Below are 21,228 nucleotides of genomic sequence, written 5' to 3' on the forward strand. Positions count from 1 at the left end.
GCGCATTTTGTACCTGAATCAATTTCTATGTGAATAAAATATTAAACAAAATAAATGCGCAATGTGGATGGTCACAGAAATAGGAGACATTTCAAAAATATATATTTACTAAATAATACAACTTAAAAATAATTACAAATGGTTTAATTTAAAATTTTGTACTATTTGACTGGTTACTACTGTACCTACGTATATTTTACATTGCAGATATTACCAAATAAGCAATGGTTATTAGATTATTAATATTTGTTTTGAATTGTCATATAATATATAAATATCATTAAGAATTTTGCTATCGTTAATCGAACTTAATATATTTTGATTATTTCCTTGTACTGGGGTAATTCTGGAAATTTAATTGAGTAGATTAAACTGTGTAAATTTGTGTTTTCTCTAGGTCTAAAAATTAATATTATGTAGATAATATAATGTAAAAAATAATGGGGGTCATCTACAATACTATTAAAAAGACAATATTTAATTTAGCCAGATCATATTTTATAATTTAGATATATCAAATTACTATTACATTTGATTACATTAAGGAACTTAAGTATAATGTTTCATTATAATATTTGATTTCTTTGTATGATACAAATCACACGTAAAATTATATTGAATGAATTTAATACAACGTTTGAATTGTTTTAATATTTTTTATTGTAAAAACCATTTTTCGGGCCACACCCGAAGTATTGAGTAGTACTAATTTTATATGTTAAAAAAGAAAAAAAAAACGTTCCATCAGAGTGGGCCCCGTTGAGTTGTCCCTCCGCCGAAACGGAGAGATTCCAAACATCTCTTTGCTATGACCAACATCAAGGACATATCGCCCGCCGAATAACCCATCTTGAGCGACGTCATCCATGACTTATCAGAAAACCTGACGGTACTTTCTACCAAAGATCCGGGGACCTTCCCCAGGGCAAAGTGAGTCACCAGAGGACTCTGTATGTAGCCCCGCGGTTGGACTTGACAGAACATAGTTGAATGTTTTGTATCATTAGTACTAGTAGAGAACGGAGGCGCTCGTACGGTAGTGAGATATAACTTTAATAAATTTATTTTTAATTATATGCCGTTAGTATTATGTTGTTTTTGGTGTAATAATTTTAATTGAACATTTAACATCCTTAAATAAAATCTTTAAGATCTTAATATTTTATAAGTAATAATATTTAATGATATTAATAGAAAGTCTTATATTTAAATAAATAAATATAAAATCAATAAAACTATTATAATTAGTAGTGGTCATTACTTTAGCAACTGAATTGTATATAATTTTTCGTACAATTTCACTTTGACCAATGATCAAATAATTATAAAAAACAGAAGACTTCTAGCTAATGTATTCAAATGTACAGAGAGCAATGAAATACCATAAGGTAAAAAGTTAATATAATTTTATTCATGAAAAAATAAAAGAGTACGCATTTTTTTAAAGAATAAATTTAGATTAGATATAAATAACAATAAATGAAAAAACAATAAACATTACAGTACTAAAATTAAAGTTAAAGCTTATATTAATGTAAGTAATGTGTGTTGCTGTTCTAAATTGCCATGGTTTATTTGAATTGTCATAATTTCAATTGTTGTTTTAAAGTAAGTTATTTTAAATTAAGATAATCTTATGTTATTATGTCATTTGATTCTTGTTTCAAGTATTCGTTTAAATGTACCAATTAAATTTTTATGTATATTATATTATATGCCTCCGTCTTAAAATAAAGTCAGTTATTTCCTCTTTAAAATATATATAGAAACAGAAATAAATTAAATAACAATTAAATTCAATAAATAAATATATTTTTTTCGAGTTGATACTCCTATTTTTAGATTATTTAAGAGAGAGGTATCATCGTAACTATCATATTCAAATACTTTTTTATTTATTTTTGTAAGAATGATAGATTTTAATATTTATCTTTTGAGATATGATGTTATTTCTTAAAATCCATGTTAAATGGATATGTGCATATAATGTGTGCATATTTTATTTTAAGATAATTAGATGAAATCACAAATCTTGCTTCAAATAGTAATTTACTGTAAAATTGTTAATGAATTAAATTTTGTTATAACAAATGTTTAAAGAATTGAAATTAGGCTGCAAGGACTTGCAAATGTTTTAATATCGTGGTTAAAATAATCTCAACAGAATATTTCGAAAGTATTCGACAAATTCTTTAATATCATTGTTTTTAATAAAAAATTCTGAATGTTGGATATTCTTGCAATTATTTAGAATATATTCTTAATATTTATTAATTTAATTATGATAATTTTTATTTATTTTATTAAATTCTAATTTTGATAATTCTGGTATGATATTCATTATATTTTTTTATATCAAAATGCATCACTTTAATATTAAAATGATTAAATATTTATTTTTTAGTACAATTATTACCCTGTAGTTTTGAATAATGTATTTTCTACTACTTTAATTTATACACTACACACTATTTCGTTCCCAGAATATTTTAATGTTGATTAATAATAATAAATATAACAAATATACAAAATTTATGAATTCCAATAATTCAATCAAATACACCTGTACCTGGATTGATATTAATTACAGTTTTATACTTCAACCAAAAATTCATCACTTAAATATGTAGTTGTACTAAATTTATTTATTTTATTTATTAACTAACACATTTTATTTAATTCACATAATATCTTAGTATTGAGCGAAAAAATCTGTACGTTTCTCTATTGTTTTACAAAAATGTATGCATTCCCAAAAAGTGTGTCAGCGCAGGAAATTTCCGTTTATCGGCCGTTATCAACGCGTCTCATTACGAAAATTTTAATATGCATCGCGGATATAAATAAACGACCGCAATGCCCGGCCAGACATCGCGTCAATTTTCGCCGTGCAAACAATATAAAAAATTAACGCACATGCTGTTACGACACACACACACGAGGGAAAGTGGCATAAAGTCTGCCGGGGGTTTCGACGCAGGAGTTAAAAGAAAAAAACGCGACACTTTTATGTATTCTCTTTTTGCAGTTGGTAACTGAACTTGTGAACATGTGTTGAACTGGTGATGTAAAAATTTACCATTTTTTATTTTTATACGGCAGCGTTTACTCAGAGGAAACAGGTGTTGGAAGATGTATTGTGTAGATACAATCGACAATTGTTCGACTTTTTAAAGGAAAATATCCGCTCCGTGCAGACGGGACGGGGTCCGATGGAGAGAGAAAAAAAAAAACGCAGAGAAAAAATAATGAAACCGCACCGAGCTATGGGCGCGAAACACCCGTGAGAGATGCAGATTCTCTCACGACCGATTCGCTATTTTTAGGGAAGCGCAATTTAGATTGCCTTGAACGTGTACTAACTGGGCAAGTCGCACTAATAATTGTCCGTTTACATTCCTTTTTCTTTAATGCGATTTCACACGTTAATTTTGTTAACATATGCAAATAATCTTTGATCTAATTAATTTTATACTTAAAATATGATTTGAATTTTCTGGATATTTGACTTTGTGAACTGTTATTAATTCTGACACTTTCTTACATTTTTATATACTTACTTTATTATTATTTTAATGTTTTTGACTTTTTACGCTTTTTTCAGGACCAATTTTATTAATAATACTTTTTCCTCCAGATGTTCGTGGTTAGAAATTTTAAAACACAACTTCTGATTATAGTTACAAATGAATGATTTACCATTTTTTTTCCAAATTTAAAGAATTCCTCATCTATTACATAATATAACCTAACCTAATATTTCAGTAGTCTGCATTATTTTGCTATATGGTACATTTATATTTATAGTTTTTTTCCTAAAACGAAAGTTCTATGCTTTACCTTTATTTTATTATTGAATGTTTTTTTTTTAATTTTTGTTTTTTTATATGAATAGTAGTTTCTGAAATATTTCACCACACGGTACATTCATATTTATAGTAAGATCCACATTGTATTTTATTAATTTTGATGTTTAATTTTCGTACGTATTATTCAGGACGGTTTTTAGTCAAGTTTTATGGGCATACGAAAATTCTTGATTAATTTTGATATATTAAATATCAAAACAATTATCAAACTGTGACTTTTTGTTGATTGTATTAATAATTGATATTGATAGAATTCATAAAAAAAACTTTAGAAAATTTAAAACACCACTTCTGATTATAGTCACAATTTAATATTTTACAAATTTTTCTCAAAACGAAAAGTTCCATGCATTTGCTTTGTTTTATTATTGATAGTTTTACTACACCTATTCGAATATTAGTAGTTTCTGAGATATTTCACCACCCGATACATTTATATTCATATTTTTTTCTGATAATTCTCTTGATAAGTTCATATGTTTTGACAGTGTATTTTATTAATTTATATGTTTAATTTTTGTATGTATTTTTCAGAGGCATTTCTAGTCAAGTTTTGAGAGTGTACAAAATTTCTTGATTAATTTTGATATACTAAATATAAAAATAATTATCAAATTTTGACTTTTTGTTGTTACAATGATGTTTTACTTTTTTTCCAAACACGAAGTTCAATGCTTTACCTTTATTTTAATATTAATAGTTTTTCTATATATATTTCAGTAGTAGTAGTTTCTAAGATATTCCCCTAAGTTTATAAGTTCGACTCTATTTTTTATTCACTTTTATGTTTAATTTTGCGTATATAATTTTCAGGAGAGTTCTGAGTCAACATCTGGGGAAATACAAAAATTCTTGATCAATATATTAAATATTAAAGTTAGTTTATCAAGCTGGGAATTTCTGTGATTATATTTTACCATTAATAGAATTTATGAAAAAAAATTAAATTTCTCAATTCGCAATTTTAAAATACCATTTCTGATTATAGTTACAATTTAATGTTGTATCAATTTTTTCTCGAAAACAAAAAGTTCCATGCTTTTCCTTTTTTTGATAACATTTCTAAACCTTTTCGAGTAGAACTAGTTTTTAAGATATGGTTCATACATTTGGTGTACATTCATAGTTATTATTCTAGATTTGATTTAGACAAGTTCAATATTTTTCCGGCAAAAAATTGTGGCTTATTTTAATATGAAAATTTGTTTAGATAATTATTTAATTCAACAATTATAGGATTTTTCCTTTTTGTTTAAATTTACATTAATGTTGTAGTTAGTATTTTATTTTAGTCAATTTATTGTTTATAATACACTATCTATAATTTCTACATACGTAACTAAAAAGTTAATGGTATACTTTCACTTAAATTATCTTAACATTTATTTAAATTCCGGTGGTTATAAATCAATTTAATGCACAAATAAAAAAGATATAATTACTTCAATATACCAAATGTCACGTAAATATTTACAGGTGATTCAGTCAACTTTAATCGGAAAAATATTGTTTACAAATATGTTCACGACGATTCATTAGCATAGCTGTATAAATTTATACTGTCAACTAATGTAATAGTGGGTTCTAACGGGAATTTAGATAAGGAGAACGAGTTGTTACGCCGGATGTAGTATTTACCTAGTGATAAGAGTGAATCATAATTATCTGGTTTATTTATATTAATTTATCAACAATTCTGAAAATTATTAGTCCACACTGATACAATTATTAAGCTAGGCGAATATGTAAGCCAATACGATGCTATAAATATTTACATAGAAATCTTTGTTTTTATTAATATCTAATACGGAGGCGACAGCTTGTAATTTTGTTGCTACATGAGATAGGATGTTATCTGTTGAGTTACATGATTCTTGCAAATTATAAATGTTTTGTGGGAAATTGTCATTCTATAGTAATTTAATTTCATTCACTAGAGTTATGTGTGTATTTTAAGTGTGTTAATTTTTTTAATTATTAATCATATTTTTTATAGAGTTAAAATAGATATATTCTTTTAGAGCTCCAAAATTAATTTGCTATTTAAATATATATTTTTTAAAATGGAAATGATTATTTAAAATAATTATTATTTTAGTTAATTATTTAATTTAATTATTTTTATACTAAAATGTATACAAAACCTTTTTTTAAATATCAATTTAATATTAGTTTAATATTATTTATTATTTTATACAACAATATAAAAACTACTATATTCTTATTTTATAAAATGTTACATATATTTTTCTGAATTAAGCTGGACATAAACCTAGTAAAATTTTGAAAGGGATTTTTGGTGATATCTATACAAATTTGTTTTATAATTTTAGCTCATTTTTCGAATATAAGTCAAGCTTCTTGAATTGCTATGATGAGTTCATTTAAATTTGCAAACTTTTCATATCAAATTTTTTTTATAAATGTGATAAATGTTCTATAGGATTGATGTCTGGAGATTTTGATGGGCGAGGCAAAATATCGATGCTTTGGTCCTTCACTCTATCCATTACACATTTGTATTTATGTTTAGGATCGTTTTCGTGTTGAAATACATTTATTAAAATAATAATTTCTTCATTATATGGATGCAAATTGATGCATGTTTCACTGGTATAACAAACTTATTGTGCATTGAACATAAACCATAATTTTTTATAGATTAGATTACGGCTCATCACTAAAAATTATTCGTCCATACGGTTTTGAGGTTTTGAAGTCATACGAATTCTAATTCACTAATTATTTTCTCATAGTACTTGAACTAATTTCAGCAAGTTTCATTTCCTTTAATTTCAGTTGACGATAAGATTGTATTGTTTTATGACATTCGAATTATCTAGTTATCATTTTTTTTGTTCAAATTGTACGGACCTTTTTATACCACTTGGCCAGTTTCTCTAAATTATTTAAAAATATGAAAAACGATTGTCTTATTTAACTGTAAACTCTTTGCCATCTTTTCTTATTTATCTTACTATTGGTAACGCTGAATTATAAACTTTAACAAAATGATGAAATATTTATAATAAGCAAAAGAACTCTTTCAGAGAGAGAAGAGAGAGCGTAATTAAAGATTACAAACTCAAAATTTCTACAATTTTGTTTATTGAAAAATAAAAAAGTACTCATTTTTTTAAAGAATGAGCAGTTGCATTGTAGATACAACAATAACAGAAGTAAAACAATAAACATTTTAGGTACTGGCATCTAATTCAAGCAGAGCAGCTCATATTTTTAATATATTTTATGAAGTTCCTATAATTATGGTCACTACTGTACATAAAACATTTTCATTTCATATCTATAAAATGTATATATAAATTTTATAATTTAATTCATTTCGACAGTTATTAATAATATATTGTTAAAATAAAAGTATTTTCCCAATATTTAAAAAAAATGTATAATAAAAATATAATAAATATAATCATTTATATCATTAATAATAATTAATATTAAAAGTTATAATATCTGTAATAATTATGTAACAATTTTAGAAATATTTAATTTGAATTTGAAGAAAATTTTATAGAAAACAAACTTTCGTTCAAACAATATTTTTGTTTAACAATTCAATTGAAAAAAAAAGCGATAAAATATTTAACAAATAGTTAGTATAATTTAAAAAACATTAATTAAAAGAAATGCTGATTTACAAATTACATACATATATTATTATTTATAATATTTCATAGAAATTATTTTAATAAGAAACAGTCATAGTTGTTGACATAAATTCGACAATATATCAATAATCAATCAATAGTATTAACTTGATAGTCAATTAATCTATTTAATTTGATATACTCGTGTCCGATGAACGTAAAAGTTCAAATGCGAAAACAGCTTTTGCTTCACACACTAAGTGGGACAACATCCCCATTATCGTATCGCAAAAATAGCACCCTGTGAGATAACCGGCAGGGGACGAGCGAATTTTGCGATTCATCCTAGTCGAGCGTAGAAAAAAAAACGCAAAATAATAAAATCGGTGAGGCATCATCGTCGACGTCGACATATACCGCATAACTAGTTTGCGACGTGGACCCCCTTTTCTCGGGGTATTGATTTAAAATAATTTGCAATCCTTTGTCCGGTCGGAAAACTCGTATGCTAGTCCGTGTAATTTGCACGTCTTGGACACGACGAAACGGGAATCGTCGCTCACCCCAACCGGAGTTTCGGCCTCCTTTCACCCCGTGTCGCTGGTAAGGGGTGATTTTTTTGTCTGCGAATATTTACGGCATTGATATCGGACAGATTCGGATCCGTCTATAATGTCACAGGCTCCACTTGTAAGGTGGTCACTTACAATTAAAATTTATTAAATACTGAATATATTAGAAGGATTTTAGAGTTTTTGTTTGGAAGATTATATTATTTTAAATAATATAATATATAATATTTAATAACATTTTTCAAATAATAAATTAATTTTATTATACATATATAGTTTTACCAATAAATTCAGATAAGTCTTTGATGACAGAAGTTCCACTTATAACGTAGCCACTTACGGTTAGAAAACTTATTAAATATGGGTTGAATTTTAGAGGTTTTTAAAACTGCTTTAAAGATTTATCTGCCAACAATAAAATGCTCTTAGCTAATATAAGTTGTCTAATGTTATAAGTTAATTTTAGACTATTTTGAATGAAAATATATAATATTTTCAATTTTTTATTCCTCACTGAAGTGTTCTTTCAAATAATAAATTAATTTTACTACAAATATATAGTTTTAAAGACAGATTTAGATCATACTTTGATGAAGCTCCACTTATAAGGTGGCCAATTACGGTTATAGAATTTTGTTAAGTATTTAAAGTATAGGTTGAATTTTAGTGATTTTTAAAAATGCTTTAAAGATTTATATAGCAATATCAAAATGATTATAGATAATATAATAAGTTGTCTAGTGTTTTAGATTCATTTAAAACAATTTTATTATAATATTTTCAACTTTTTATTCCCCATTGAAGTGTTTTTCCAAACAATAAATTAATTTTACATTAATAAATAGTTTTAAAAACAGTTTTAGATCAATCTTTGATGACAAAAGCTCCACTCCAGAATAAATTAAAATTACTACAATTACACAACTTTAAAGACTTGAAAATATATTTTCCTTATGTAAAAATATGTGCTTCTAAATTATAATTTTGTAAATTAACTTTGGGAATGTGGTAATGAATATTACACATATATTCAAATTAAAATGGCGAAATAGCACTAACATAAGGAATGTCTTCCAGACGTCTCAAATGCACGTCGAAGCGGCAACCCCGCGATTCGCAATGAAACTCGACAAGCAAAGTTCGTTAAAGGTGAATGCACTGTCCGAAGACCCGCAACTAAAAACGATGGAGACGCGCCGTTCCTCCGTTCCTTTAGCCGTACACTCGCAATGGATTTGTTCCTTCCATTCGGTCTTTGTCCCGTCGCGAATCGCAATTATTCGAAACTGAGGGGTTAAACGCACATGCAATTTAAAATAATTAAATTTTAAATTATTAAATTGATGGGTGTAAAAACATGTTTATGTTAATTAATATTGAATATGTTTATATTACATTTATAATTATTCAGTAAGAATGATAAATTAACGATAGATTGACAAATTTAAAGAAAGAACAATTTTCAGCTCTCTTTAAAAAAATTAAAATTCCTTTGCTAATAATAATATATAAAATGCTAAATAACTTAAAATGAGACAAGTATGATTTATCCTACATAAATTACTTATTTATAAAATGGTCTCTAGAAATTAATTTGTAACTGCTTTTTTCCATTTTAAGTAGTATTCGTGTTTCAATTAGTGATTTAAGTTAAAAATAGAATTAATTTAATTTTTTTCAAAATTCTACACACAGTGGATGCCTTATTATAGCAACTTTTTAAAATGTAAAGTATTTTAGCCATAACTCTATTATTTAATGAGAACTGATAAAATAAATATTAAAATAAATTTACTATTGTTGTTTCATACAGTATTATAAAAAATACTTTATACTTATTCTATAAAATGTTACAAACATATTTTTCTGAACTAAGCCGGACATAGAAATTAATTTCAAAACGAATTTTTGAAGAATATGTGTTAGTTAATTTAAAATTAACACTTTGTATAATATTCTTTTAGCTTTATAATTTTGACCCATTTCCGTGGCAGAGATCCAATCATTTTCCAAATATACGACAAGTCTATATTCCTTTAAGGTTTTTTAATTGCTTGATGATGATGTCTAGAGATTGGGATGAGTAAGACAAAACATTGATGATGATCTTTTAACCAATCCGTTACAATTATGTATTTGTATTTGGGATCGTTTTCTATGGCATAATTGAACCGCCACCATGGTTCACTGTATAACAAACTATTTGTGCAGTTTTGACCCTTTTGGTTGTTTAATATAAGCACAAACATATGTTTTTGTAAATTAAATTTAGATTCGTTGCTAATCTAGTCCCTACCGTTCGGTAATCCAATAAATGTGATCTTACGAGGTCAAATTGGTCATATTTTTAGTAAAAACCCATCCATTCCCATCCTGTCTTTTCATAGTACTTGAATATTTTTAGCAAATTCCATTTCCTTCAAATTGTTTTTTTTTTTAATTGATAAGACTGGATTGTTTTTGACATTCGAATTATTCAGTTAATGATTTTGAGTTTTACGAACTCAGACAAATTTTTTTGTAGTTAACACTTTCTCTAATTTTTTAATATTAATATATCCGACCAATGATTAAATAATTTTAATAAGTAAAAGACCGTCAGTAAATAATGGATTTAAATTCACAGAGAACAATGAAAGACCATAAAGTAAAAAGTTACTAAATTTATGGCCACTACTGTATATGACCGCATAGAAACGCATTCGCCATTATTGAGACATTAATTTTATCGATAGAACCTTCAAATAAAGTAGCAAATTACGATGCCAAACGTTTGAAAACCTTTGAAACATTAATCTCGGACAAAAAATTCTAACATCTCCATCCTCAGACCCAGACACTATTAGCGGTTTAGCGGAGCCGCCGCCGCACTTTCATTAGTATTACAGAAATACATCGCGACTGCAAATTCCATCGTCAGCCAAGGCCAATGCCGTTCGGAAATTATGCGTGCATAATCCACACACGTCCAGCAAATTGTTTTTTTTTTCTTCTTCTTTTTTAAAGAAGTGGTCCGCGACCGCGGCGCATCGCCTCTGCAGAACGGAGCGACGCGTCGCCGAAACACACATCTCGTCCTTCTCTGTCGCCGTCGTCTGACGACGGAACATGCGAACGCACGTGCAACGAAATAGAATAGAATGCATCGTGGCAGTATGTAGTTATTTTTTTTTTCATGTGTGTGTGGCGTACATGTGACGTAGTGGTGCAGTCTTCGACGACCGGTCGCTGGGTCGGTCCGCGGCGGCCGATTTGTGCTGTCTCGACGGCGGGCGGGGTTGCCGCTTCGCACCCTGCACTTGTTGCGTTCAATTTTTTTGTAAATTTATCGAGAATTAGAAAAAGATAGGTTTTAATCCAGTTAATTATTTTCAGTTCAGGCCTAGTCTAGGTATTTTAAAGATCTCTTATTTTTAAGAATTTATGAAACAAAATAAATACGGTCTAACTTCAATAATTCTTGATTAAAAAATCAAGACTTTGAGTTATTAAATAAAATACATACATAGAAAGTGATAAATGTATATTTATCATGTAAGTATGCTTTAAGATAGATGTTGCAAAAGATAAAAATAACATTTTGAAATCTATAAAATATGTAAAACATAATACAATCAATATTATTATTATTATGTATTATATTACGTAAAGTTTTTATTTTAATGTAAAAAAGTCAGTTATTTGTGTTTGACGAAAGAATTTCTATTTTCATTTTCAAAAAATGCTGGGATTAAGCCATTCCAGAATAGCTTTGTCGATATTTTCATACATGAGTTTTCTCACACGAAGCCTAGTAGCGACATATAAGCATTACCATTGTAGGGGATGTTTTTAATTGGATAAACCCTTAATAAAATGTACTTCCATTTAGAATTGAGGATGATGTAATCAAGAAAACACCATAAAGTGAATTGTAGGAGTTTCCGGTATTATTCTAATCAACTGATAATTGGTTAGGAAAAACGTCGGAAAGTTTACCTCAGACAGCACAAATTCGACTTATCGAAAGTTGTGTCAAATATTGAATTACTATTTATTATTAAGATATTTGACTAATCGAAGTTCGACTTATCAAGTAAAAATTACAGATAATTTTCACAATGGTCATTGCCAACTAATTTGCTTCGACTTTGATTGATAAAAATTCGATTGTATGTGGGAATATTAGGAAATCTGGTAATTTAGCGAAACTTTAAGAAATAATATTTAAATTTAGAACTTAGATAAAATAGTGACAAACCATTTTTTTAACAAATTTAAAGTTAAATAGTCCGATATTCACAAAACTATAGTGACGAGTCTAGTTAATTAAAAATGATGGTTCAGTTTATGTTAAATGTCTTACAAGGATAAAACAGTACAAAAAGTTTGTGATACCCTCAGTGAAACATGGTGGTGGTTGAATTATGCCATGGGGATACATTAAACAACAATTTGCTTTCATATTCTGAAGAAATCATGCTTTGGACAAATGTGTTTTAATGTGAAAACGATCTGAAACACAAATCCAAAATTGTGTCGAATTGGCTAAAAAATCAAAACATCGATGTTTAGTCTTGACATTCTCAATCTTCAGATATATAGAAAACATGTGGCATCACTTTTATATTCGATATAAAAATTTTACAAATTTAAATAAATTTAAGAAGCCTAAAGGAATATAGAGTTGTATATTGTTAAATTAACTAATACAAATTTAATCATTAAAAATCTCTTTCAAAATTTACATTAGTAAATTAATATTATTTTACAATTTACATTAAATAAAATATTTAACATTTTAAAAAGTTACTATAATGACTACTACATTCTAAATATAGTACAATAATAATCACGATTACATTTTCTTCAGTGATATTTAAAAAACAAAACAAAGAAAAGGATGAAGGTGCAAATAATAATAATTATAAAATCCCGAAGCACTGAAACGTGTTTGATTTATCTTAAATTATTTATATTTTTAATAAGAACTCAATTAATTAATTTGTAACCGTTTTCCCTTTTTTCATTTTAAGTAGCCTGTGTTTTATTTATGTGAGTTGGACAAGGATCTTTTTTTATTTTGTGTATTTGCTACAAGTATATTTAAATATTTATTATTAAGTTTACGATAAATGATTAATAATTTTAAATTTTTATTTTTAATAAAATTACCATTAAATCTTACATTAATTTCTTTTTAAAATATTTCTTTAAAATGTATTATGTTGGTTTACTCCCTTTAGGGAATATCTAATACAACAATTTTTTGGGTGCAGTTTGTACAAATACCGGATATTTACCAGTTTCTTATCTACCCACATTTTACGTAAAAAATATTTGGGTTGGAACTGATCAATTCCAGTTTTGACTTTTTCTTTAGAGTTAAACCGTAGATTGAACATTCAAGGTAATATTTTGTAGCTTTCTTTTAACCACTGTTTCACCAGATTTGCCACCTATAAAACCTTGTCCAAAACACGTAATCTAATAAAAGACTCATCTTAGTTGTGTGCAAGGAAAGAATTGGCATTTACCAAAACACATAATTTTTGTGTCCTCATTTAATTTATGTATGATCTATGTACGCATCCTTTCGATGAACTTATTTATATGAAGGTTCTTTTTAATGGCGTGTCCGTTGCAGTTTAATGAGTACGAAATATTGCTTAATTTATTTTATGGTGTAGGTTTTAGAATGGCCTAGAGATTGTCTACTTGTCACTTCCAATCAAAATCATGCCACTTAATCAGGATACACCAAATCCATTGCGAATGCTACGGCCACTTCTGCAGCTTCATGTTTATTTTTGATCACATAAACAAAATAATTCACGAATTATATCCTTACAGTACATCATTTTCAAACCAAAAAATATTTCAAATAATATATAGAGTTAAATTTAATTTTTTAATTTTGTATTTTTGTAATATACGTGTTTTATTTAATTTGGAATTTTTTTGAATAATTATTAGTTTACAAAATAATGTTTATTTTGTAAGTAGATTTAACAAAAGACCAACCAATAATAAAACATTTTATTTAGATCTCTTGTTTGACCCACAATGTACAATTTTTAAATAAAACATACAAAACATATGCAGTTTTTCTTAATAATAACTCCCTAACTGCACTGACAAATGACGATTTTCGCAACCCCTTCACAATCCCCACAGAGCTCTAGTAAAATTTCAAATTACGATTCATATAATACCGAGAAACTCAAAAAAAAGCGACACTGTGTAATGCACTTCAAGGCTATAGAATTTATGAAGGGGTAAAAGTAGTTGACAGTAGAATAATAATAGGTTTAAGATCTATTTAAAATAGGGGAGTGTGAAAACACGCGGGGCGCAGCATTCAGTATAAAGTACCATTAACTGCAAATGCATCTGAGGAGAGTTTTTTCTTTCGTGGAAACAATATAGATTGGTTGTAAAAATTTTCCCTCTCAGATATATCGTTCGCGTCAGTGCAATGGGCTCCGGTTCAACGATCGAGAACATCTGTTCAAATATGCAATAATTTTTTTATTAATATTAAATACGGGAGAGGCTGCGTTCGATCTTTTCACTTAATTCAATAGAAACAGAACTTGCTGGCGTCGTACATTTATTTATAGACGGACATCACTAGGTTTTATAACTAATAGTGAAATTTAACATATTATTTCAAACAATAACTTTGTATGCATGTGACTTTTTAAAATTTTAAGGTGGTGGGTGTTTTTGATTATATAAAAAATTGCATACCTAATATAAAATATAGTAAAATCTTCCTTTGTGTTAATGATATTATTTTTATATGAAAAAGAATTGTTAATATTATTAATTAAAATTTTTAATAATAGTTATTTTTTAATTTGAAATTTCAATAAATAATTTGCAAATAGAGAAAGTACATTCCCTTATTTTGATTACTCATCTCATTACATCATTTACTACATACAAAGTACTGATTAGTATATACTAAATCAACGAAGTGTAGTAAGGAAAAATGAAAATGTATAAAAATTTTAATATTTAACAGTTATGTAAATTGTCTAATGAATTTATGAAAAATTAATAATAATAGAATTATTCGTGCCAACAAAATCAGAAATTCAATTTTGTTTGCTGCACTACATTCATTAATGACATCACTCACCACACTTAGCAAACACTAATTTAATTCTTAGAACTAATGCTTTTACTCACTATTTGATTCCATATTAGATATATTTATGATTTAGATAATCAGAACAAATAAATTCATTCGATGAAATTCTTTACTCCGTTAGACATTTATTAATATATAATATTTTACATAAAAAATATTTCAATAATTTTAGCCCATAAAAATGTAGTATTAGATCACGGTACATAATAAAGAAACAATTTTTATGATATTCACAGAATTTTTCATCGTCCACCTCTTGAAAAATTTAAATAAAAAAGTGGAGGAGTTATTCCTTCTTAAATTAGCTCCAACTGCATAATGAAAAATGTAAAATTTAAAATGATTTTTTTAAAATAAAACGAAGAAATTGTGTCCAAATTATTGCAAGTTCATTTTATTTTTTTTTTATTTTACTATTATTTATTAATTTTTACCCTATTTTTTTAATTTTGAGTAAATTTTAATAAATATAAAAAATAATTTTCATGTGTTTCTATCTTAAACTGGCCACATTATATATTGATTTAAATATCTAATATGAAATGGATTTTTTATAATAAAAAATCAAAATTGTGTCAAGTATATTCTTAGGTCCCTTACTGTACTCTCTTTTTTGACTTTTAACGGAGATTGTGGAATATATCAATCTTAAGTTAGCCACACTAAATATTGGTTTATAATACAAAATGAAAATATATTTTTATAAAATAAATTGGTTGTAATTTCCGCCTATTCATTATACCTTATTTTATGAGTTACGACAAATTTGTGAGAATCACAACAAATAAATATTCATGTAAATTAATAATTGTAAAACATTCTAATGGAAACTGCTTCATTAAAATATTATATTGTTTATTATTAATTTTCATATATTATTCCTGATATTTTTTATTGTTAGTGGAATTGTTAATATACATATATTATTTTTAATAGAAATTAAATTTGAAAAATTGTAACCTTTAATCACAATTAAAATTAATTTTTAATTTTAGTAAACATATGAAAATTTATGTAACACCAAAATTTAAAGGTATCTTATGCACCAAATAATCATAAAACCCAATAAACAAATTAATTATAATTAAAATTTATAATTATGAATTTCAGAAGTAAGTAGTAATGTAATATAATTGGTTGACGAGTATACTTTTAGATCCCTAGCTTTGGCCACTCTGCATATTGGTTTATATACCTAACATAAAATATGTAATGTCAAAATTGAGTCCAATTTGTTATTAACTTACTCATATTATATTTTGCAACTTTTGACAATTTTTTAAAAATAAATAAATTTTTATGTAAATTAGTAAGTATAAAACATAAATCAAAATTTTAGTAAGTAGTAAGTTGTAAAAAATTATATTGTTAATTAATTAATTTAAATTTATTTTTCCTACCACTTTAATTTTTATTAAAAATAAAATTAATTAAACTTGATTTGAAAAAAAATATGATCATCCATCACAATTAAATTTATATATATTTAATCAAAAACTATTTAATTTATTTAATGTTAATTAAAAAATGTCTCATGTACTTAATAAACATAAAACGTAATAAACAATTTAATTATAATTAAAATTTCAGAGGTGCCTAAGAATTTGTACCACAGTAGCAATTGTTTTTTTGTTCTTGTATATTTCGTTACGTACATCTCAATTCATGTTTTTGTACATTTTCAATGTAAAAACATGATAATTTATTAGCAGCAAGATAAAATGTCGTCCGAGCAATTAATTAATGCAATCACCACAAAGACCCTACACCGTCTGCATTGTAAATTGTACGTATTATTAATAGCAACAGTTGGTTTTGTGTTTGAAGTTCCTGTGCTATCTTATTTCGAGTCTGGCTGCGGGAGATGGGAAACTGTCTCCCCTCTTGTGTGCAGCTCGCACGAATTTATCTAACGTTCGTTGAAATGTGACCTACACCAAGTGCAGATCTATTAAGTCAACTGGGTTATAAGGGCGACCCGAATTTATTATGATAAAGCGTCGTTATCAACGACGCTTCGATATTTAACTGAATAATAAACACGATGGATTGTTTTACAATTAGTTTATTTGGCTGGTACCACTACTAGTTTTTGAATTTTGAAAAAACTTCCTAGGAAAATTTTCTGTACAATTTGAGAATGTCGAACATGTCTCTCATTTTTGAAATATACTCGAAAAAACTAATATTTTTGCTAATTGCTGTACATGAAGTTACCATATTGATCTGTAAAAGCGGAACTTTTAAAACAAATTCATATTCAGCTCATAAATAAAGAGGAAAGTAATCTAGATTACAGTGCAGGAATTGTAAATTTAAGAACACCTATATCAAACAGTAAATTCTTGATGTTGTATAATTATCAATTTTTTTATTTCCGAAAACACTATGAGCAATTTGATTTTGTATTTTCTGCATAAATTCTTCGTTTTCATCACATTACAGATTTGAAGATTCATTATCGTTTTAAGAAAACAATTTTGGAAAAACTGTGATATGTATATTAAAATGCAGGGCTACTAACATCTGAAATCTTCAATTTTTTATTTTCAAATTGAATTATTACAGTTCAAAATAATATGAGCTATGTCCATTGTTATGTGTGTGAATTTTTTTGGACATCTTTGTATCAGTTTTTTGTATAAATGAACAGCAATAATCTCCATGTCATCTTCCCAATAATCCTGATATCTTTTCTCCATAGCAATTAAATTTAGGTGAAAATGGTCACCTTGTTCATTATTGGCCGCTTCTAAAATAGGAGGAAAGTAGTCTAGATGATAATGCATAAAGTAATTATAAAGTCCTATTTCATGGTAAATGTAAAAGTAGTAAATGCTTAACAATCTTTGCTAACTTTTTTATTTCCAAGAAAACCATGGGCAACACAGTTAAACGACAATCAAGATTGTGCGTCATTTATCCACTAACTTGTCTTTCCCTTTTAGATTGCCGATTTCAGGGTTTTCTTTCCAATAATTCTGAAACTGTATTTCCATAGGAATTAAATTTTGGTTCGTCATTTTCATCTCCTAAATTGGGTAAAAAGTGATTTATATGAGTGTCCAGGAAATGTAGTTTTAAGGAAATTTTTATCAATTTTAATTAAATATCAAATATTTTATGAAAACCGTAAACAATATCCTTAAATATCGATTAAGATTGTGCGATATTTTTATTTAATTTCTGGTGAATATTGTTTTCATTCTGCTCCTTCAGCAAAAGACGTTTTTTAATATTTTAGATTGTTTCAGAAATACCTATGTTTATTGTTCTTTTCTATTATTGTTGCATTGTCAATCAAATTTTATTATTTACAAAATTGTGTACTTTTATTTTTCAATGTACTAAATTATAGCTTAAACTTTTTACTTTATAATCTTTCATTGCTCTCTGAGAATTTAAATATATTATTTACTAAAGGCCTTTTGATTTTATTTAGTCACTGGTTTGAATAAAACTGTATAAAAAATATAATTCAATGTTACCAAGATTGAGAAAAACAAGAAGAGGTGGCTAAGAGTTTACGGCTAAATAAGTCAATCGTTTCCCGTATTATTAAAAAAATTAATGGAACTGACCAAGTGTAAGCAACGAAAATATTGAAAGAAAATCGATAACTGGATAATTCGAATGTCAATCCAATTTTATCTGAAATTAAAGCCAATTTGGAAAAAATGGAACTTGCTGAAATTAGTTCAAGAGCTGTGAGAAACTGTTTAGTGGATGGGGGTTCGTTTGACACCAGACCTACAAGTCCAATTTTGACTTGCTTAGGATTTCATTCACTGGACCACAGAACAGTGGGTATAAGTAGTTTTTAATGATGAGTCTAAATTTAGTTTTTAATAAAATGAATTCTGCTTATGTTAAACATCCTACAGGGACAAAATTACACAAGTTAAGTTTGTAATATTCATAGTAAAATATTATGATATGAGGATACTTAAATCCTTCTGGCATAGGCAAACAACAATTGGATTCCATATACGAAGAAATTATGTTCTTAATAAATGTGTTTCAAAATGAAAATGATCCCAAACACAAATTCAAAATTGAGACGAATTAAATTAATCTCCAGACATCAACTCTATAAAAAACATTGCGGGATCAAATTTGACACAAAAAATTTAAAAATATAAATGAACTCATCACAATATTTTAAAAAGCTTGAAAGACTTGTCGTATATTCGGAAAACGGTCAAGTCTAGTCAAGCTGTGTCAAAATTATACAACAAAAATATATGAAACATTTTATAGAATAACAATATAGTAGCTTTTATCATACTGTATAAAACAACAACAATAAATGAATATTATTTTAACAAGTCACATTAAATAAAAGAATTGTGGCTAAAATATTTAACACTTGAAAAAGTTGCTATAATAATGACCACTACCGTAACTACTTTCTACGATAGAAGCTGTGTTAGGAATGTTCATGATTCGATCTCCTTTCTTACTAGACAAATATTAATAAAATTGTGATCTTATTTTGTTGAGATGGTGATTTCAATGACAGAAAGAAGGAGAAAGTAAGATATGACAGTTTCAGTAAAATAGCTCGATTTATCCTAGGTTAGGTTTTTATATCTCTTGTGTATGGTCTCAAATTGTTTATAGAAAAACCTTCTATCAAGTAAAGAGAACACCAGTTTTCAGTAATTTTTGACGCTTGAAAGATAGAAAATATGGAAATAAGATTAAAAACTTTTTCTTCATATTCGATTACTCTTATTACCGGATTACCATATTATGGTTTAAAATGTTCGTCAAACCAATATATCATAAATTACAGAGCAGTATGTGGTATCATGTACTCCAATTTATAAAATATGAGTTCTTGACAATATTTAAAAAACGGGGACTCACGGAAAAAACATAAGTCTTTTAGAATTCAACGTAAACTTGTATAGAAAATGCATATACTCATGATACGCTTTTGTGTAATCTTGTGATTAATTGTTAAAATGGCTTATCCATCTAACGTCGACGAGGAAGATTGGAGGGCGCGAAACGAAAACCGCGGTGCGGTGAACGAGTCCTTCGGTTCGGCAATTATCCGGCGCGAAAAAAGCCGCCACGGGACGGCTTTCACGACAATTTCCATCGCGTCGCGGGCCGCAAGGAAGGAACAACGGAGGGGCCCGAGGCGCGCGCCTTTCTCTGTTGCCAAGGTGAATTTGCCGCGGCGTCGCTATTTTTAGCGAAGGCCAACCGACACCACACACATCCGAGAGATGCATTTCGCCGATGCAGTGTGCATGGCGCTGCATATGCACCTCCGCCGCGAGATTCGCTTCGAAGAAAACCGCCGTTGCGGGGCCGGCACACGAGTTATTTTAAGGCGCGCCGGTCTTTTCCAACCAGCTCTTTTCTGATTAGCGATTTCAGCGGCCGGACCGCGACGGCCTCAACCCCAGACCAGTTGGTTGATTGCGTTTTGTAAAATCAATGTGCCACCTAGTTAGGAACTGACGGAAGGATTCATTAATGAACTTTTATTCACTTCAACTTTTATTAGTAATAGCTCAGCAAAAGGAGACAGTCCGAAGAAGTTGTTCTTTTCTCTCTCTTAAAATATTTGTTTTTTAGAGAATAAAAGAAAAACATTTGATCATGTTATAATTAAATAATATAGTTTCCACTGAATTGTACATGATTGATGCAATAACCGTGATATAATGTGTCAAAAATATCTGAAAATATGTAATAACTAAAAGCTGTTTTCATAGTCAAATGGTTCTATACTCCATATTAATGCATGTCTGTGTCAAAGTTAAAAGCCACATTATTCAACATCAAGAAGTTATTTAATGAATTTACTGTCTTCATATCATTGCTTGTTAAAATATCTTGAACTATGTAAAACTGGGCAGATATGTCAGTGAAAATAGTGTACTAGATAAAATTGAACACTGTCTCATTGGCAACTATTAAAACGTTCGTGAGTCTTTATCTTATATTCAAATGCATTTGACTATTTATTACATGGTTTATTTGTTCTGATCAACTAAATGAGAATATTTGAGAACATCAAA

General features: G+C 27.6%; 1 protein-coding gene across 1 annotated transcript in view; it reads left to right on the plus strand.

Moving 5' to 3' along the window:
- Positions 1–21,228, plus strand: part of LOC109599624 (heterogeneous nuclear ribonucleoprotein R) — a 53,736-nt gene that overhangs the window by 6,021 nt on the left and 26,487 nt on the right. The window lies entirely within an intron of this gene.

The sequence above is a fragment of the Aethina tumida genome, chromosome 3, assembly GCF_024364675.1.
Source record: "Aethina tumida isolate Nest 87 chromosome 3, icAetTumi1.1, whole genome shotgun sequence".
Classification (NCBI taxonomy): domain Eukaryota; kingdom Metazoa; phylum Arthropoda; class Insecta; order Coleoptera; family Nitidulidae; genus Aethina; species Aethina tumida.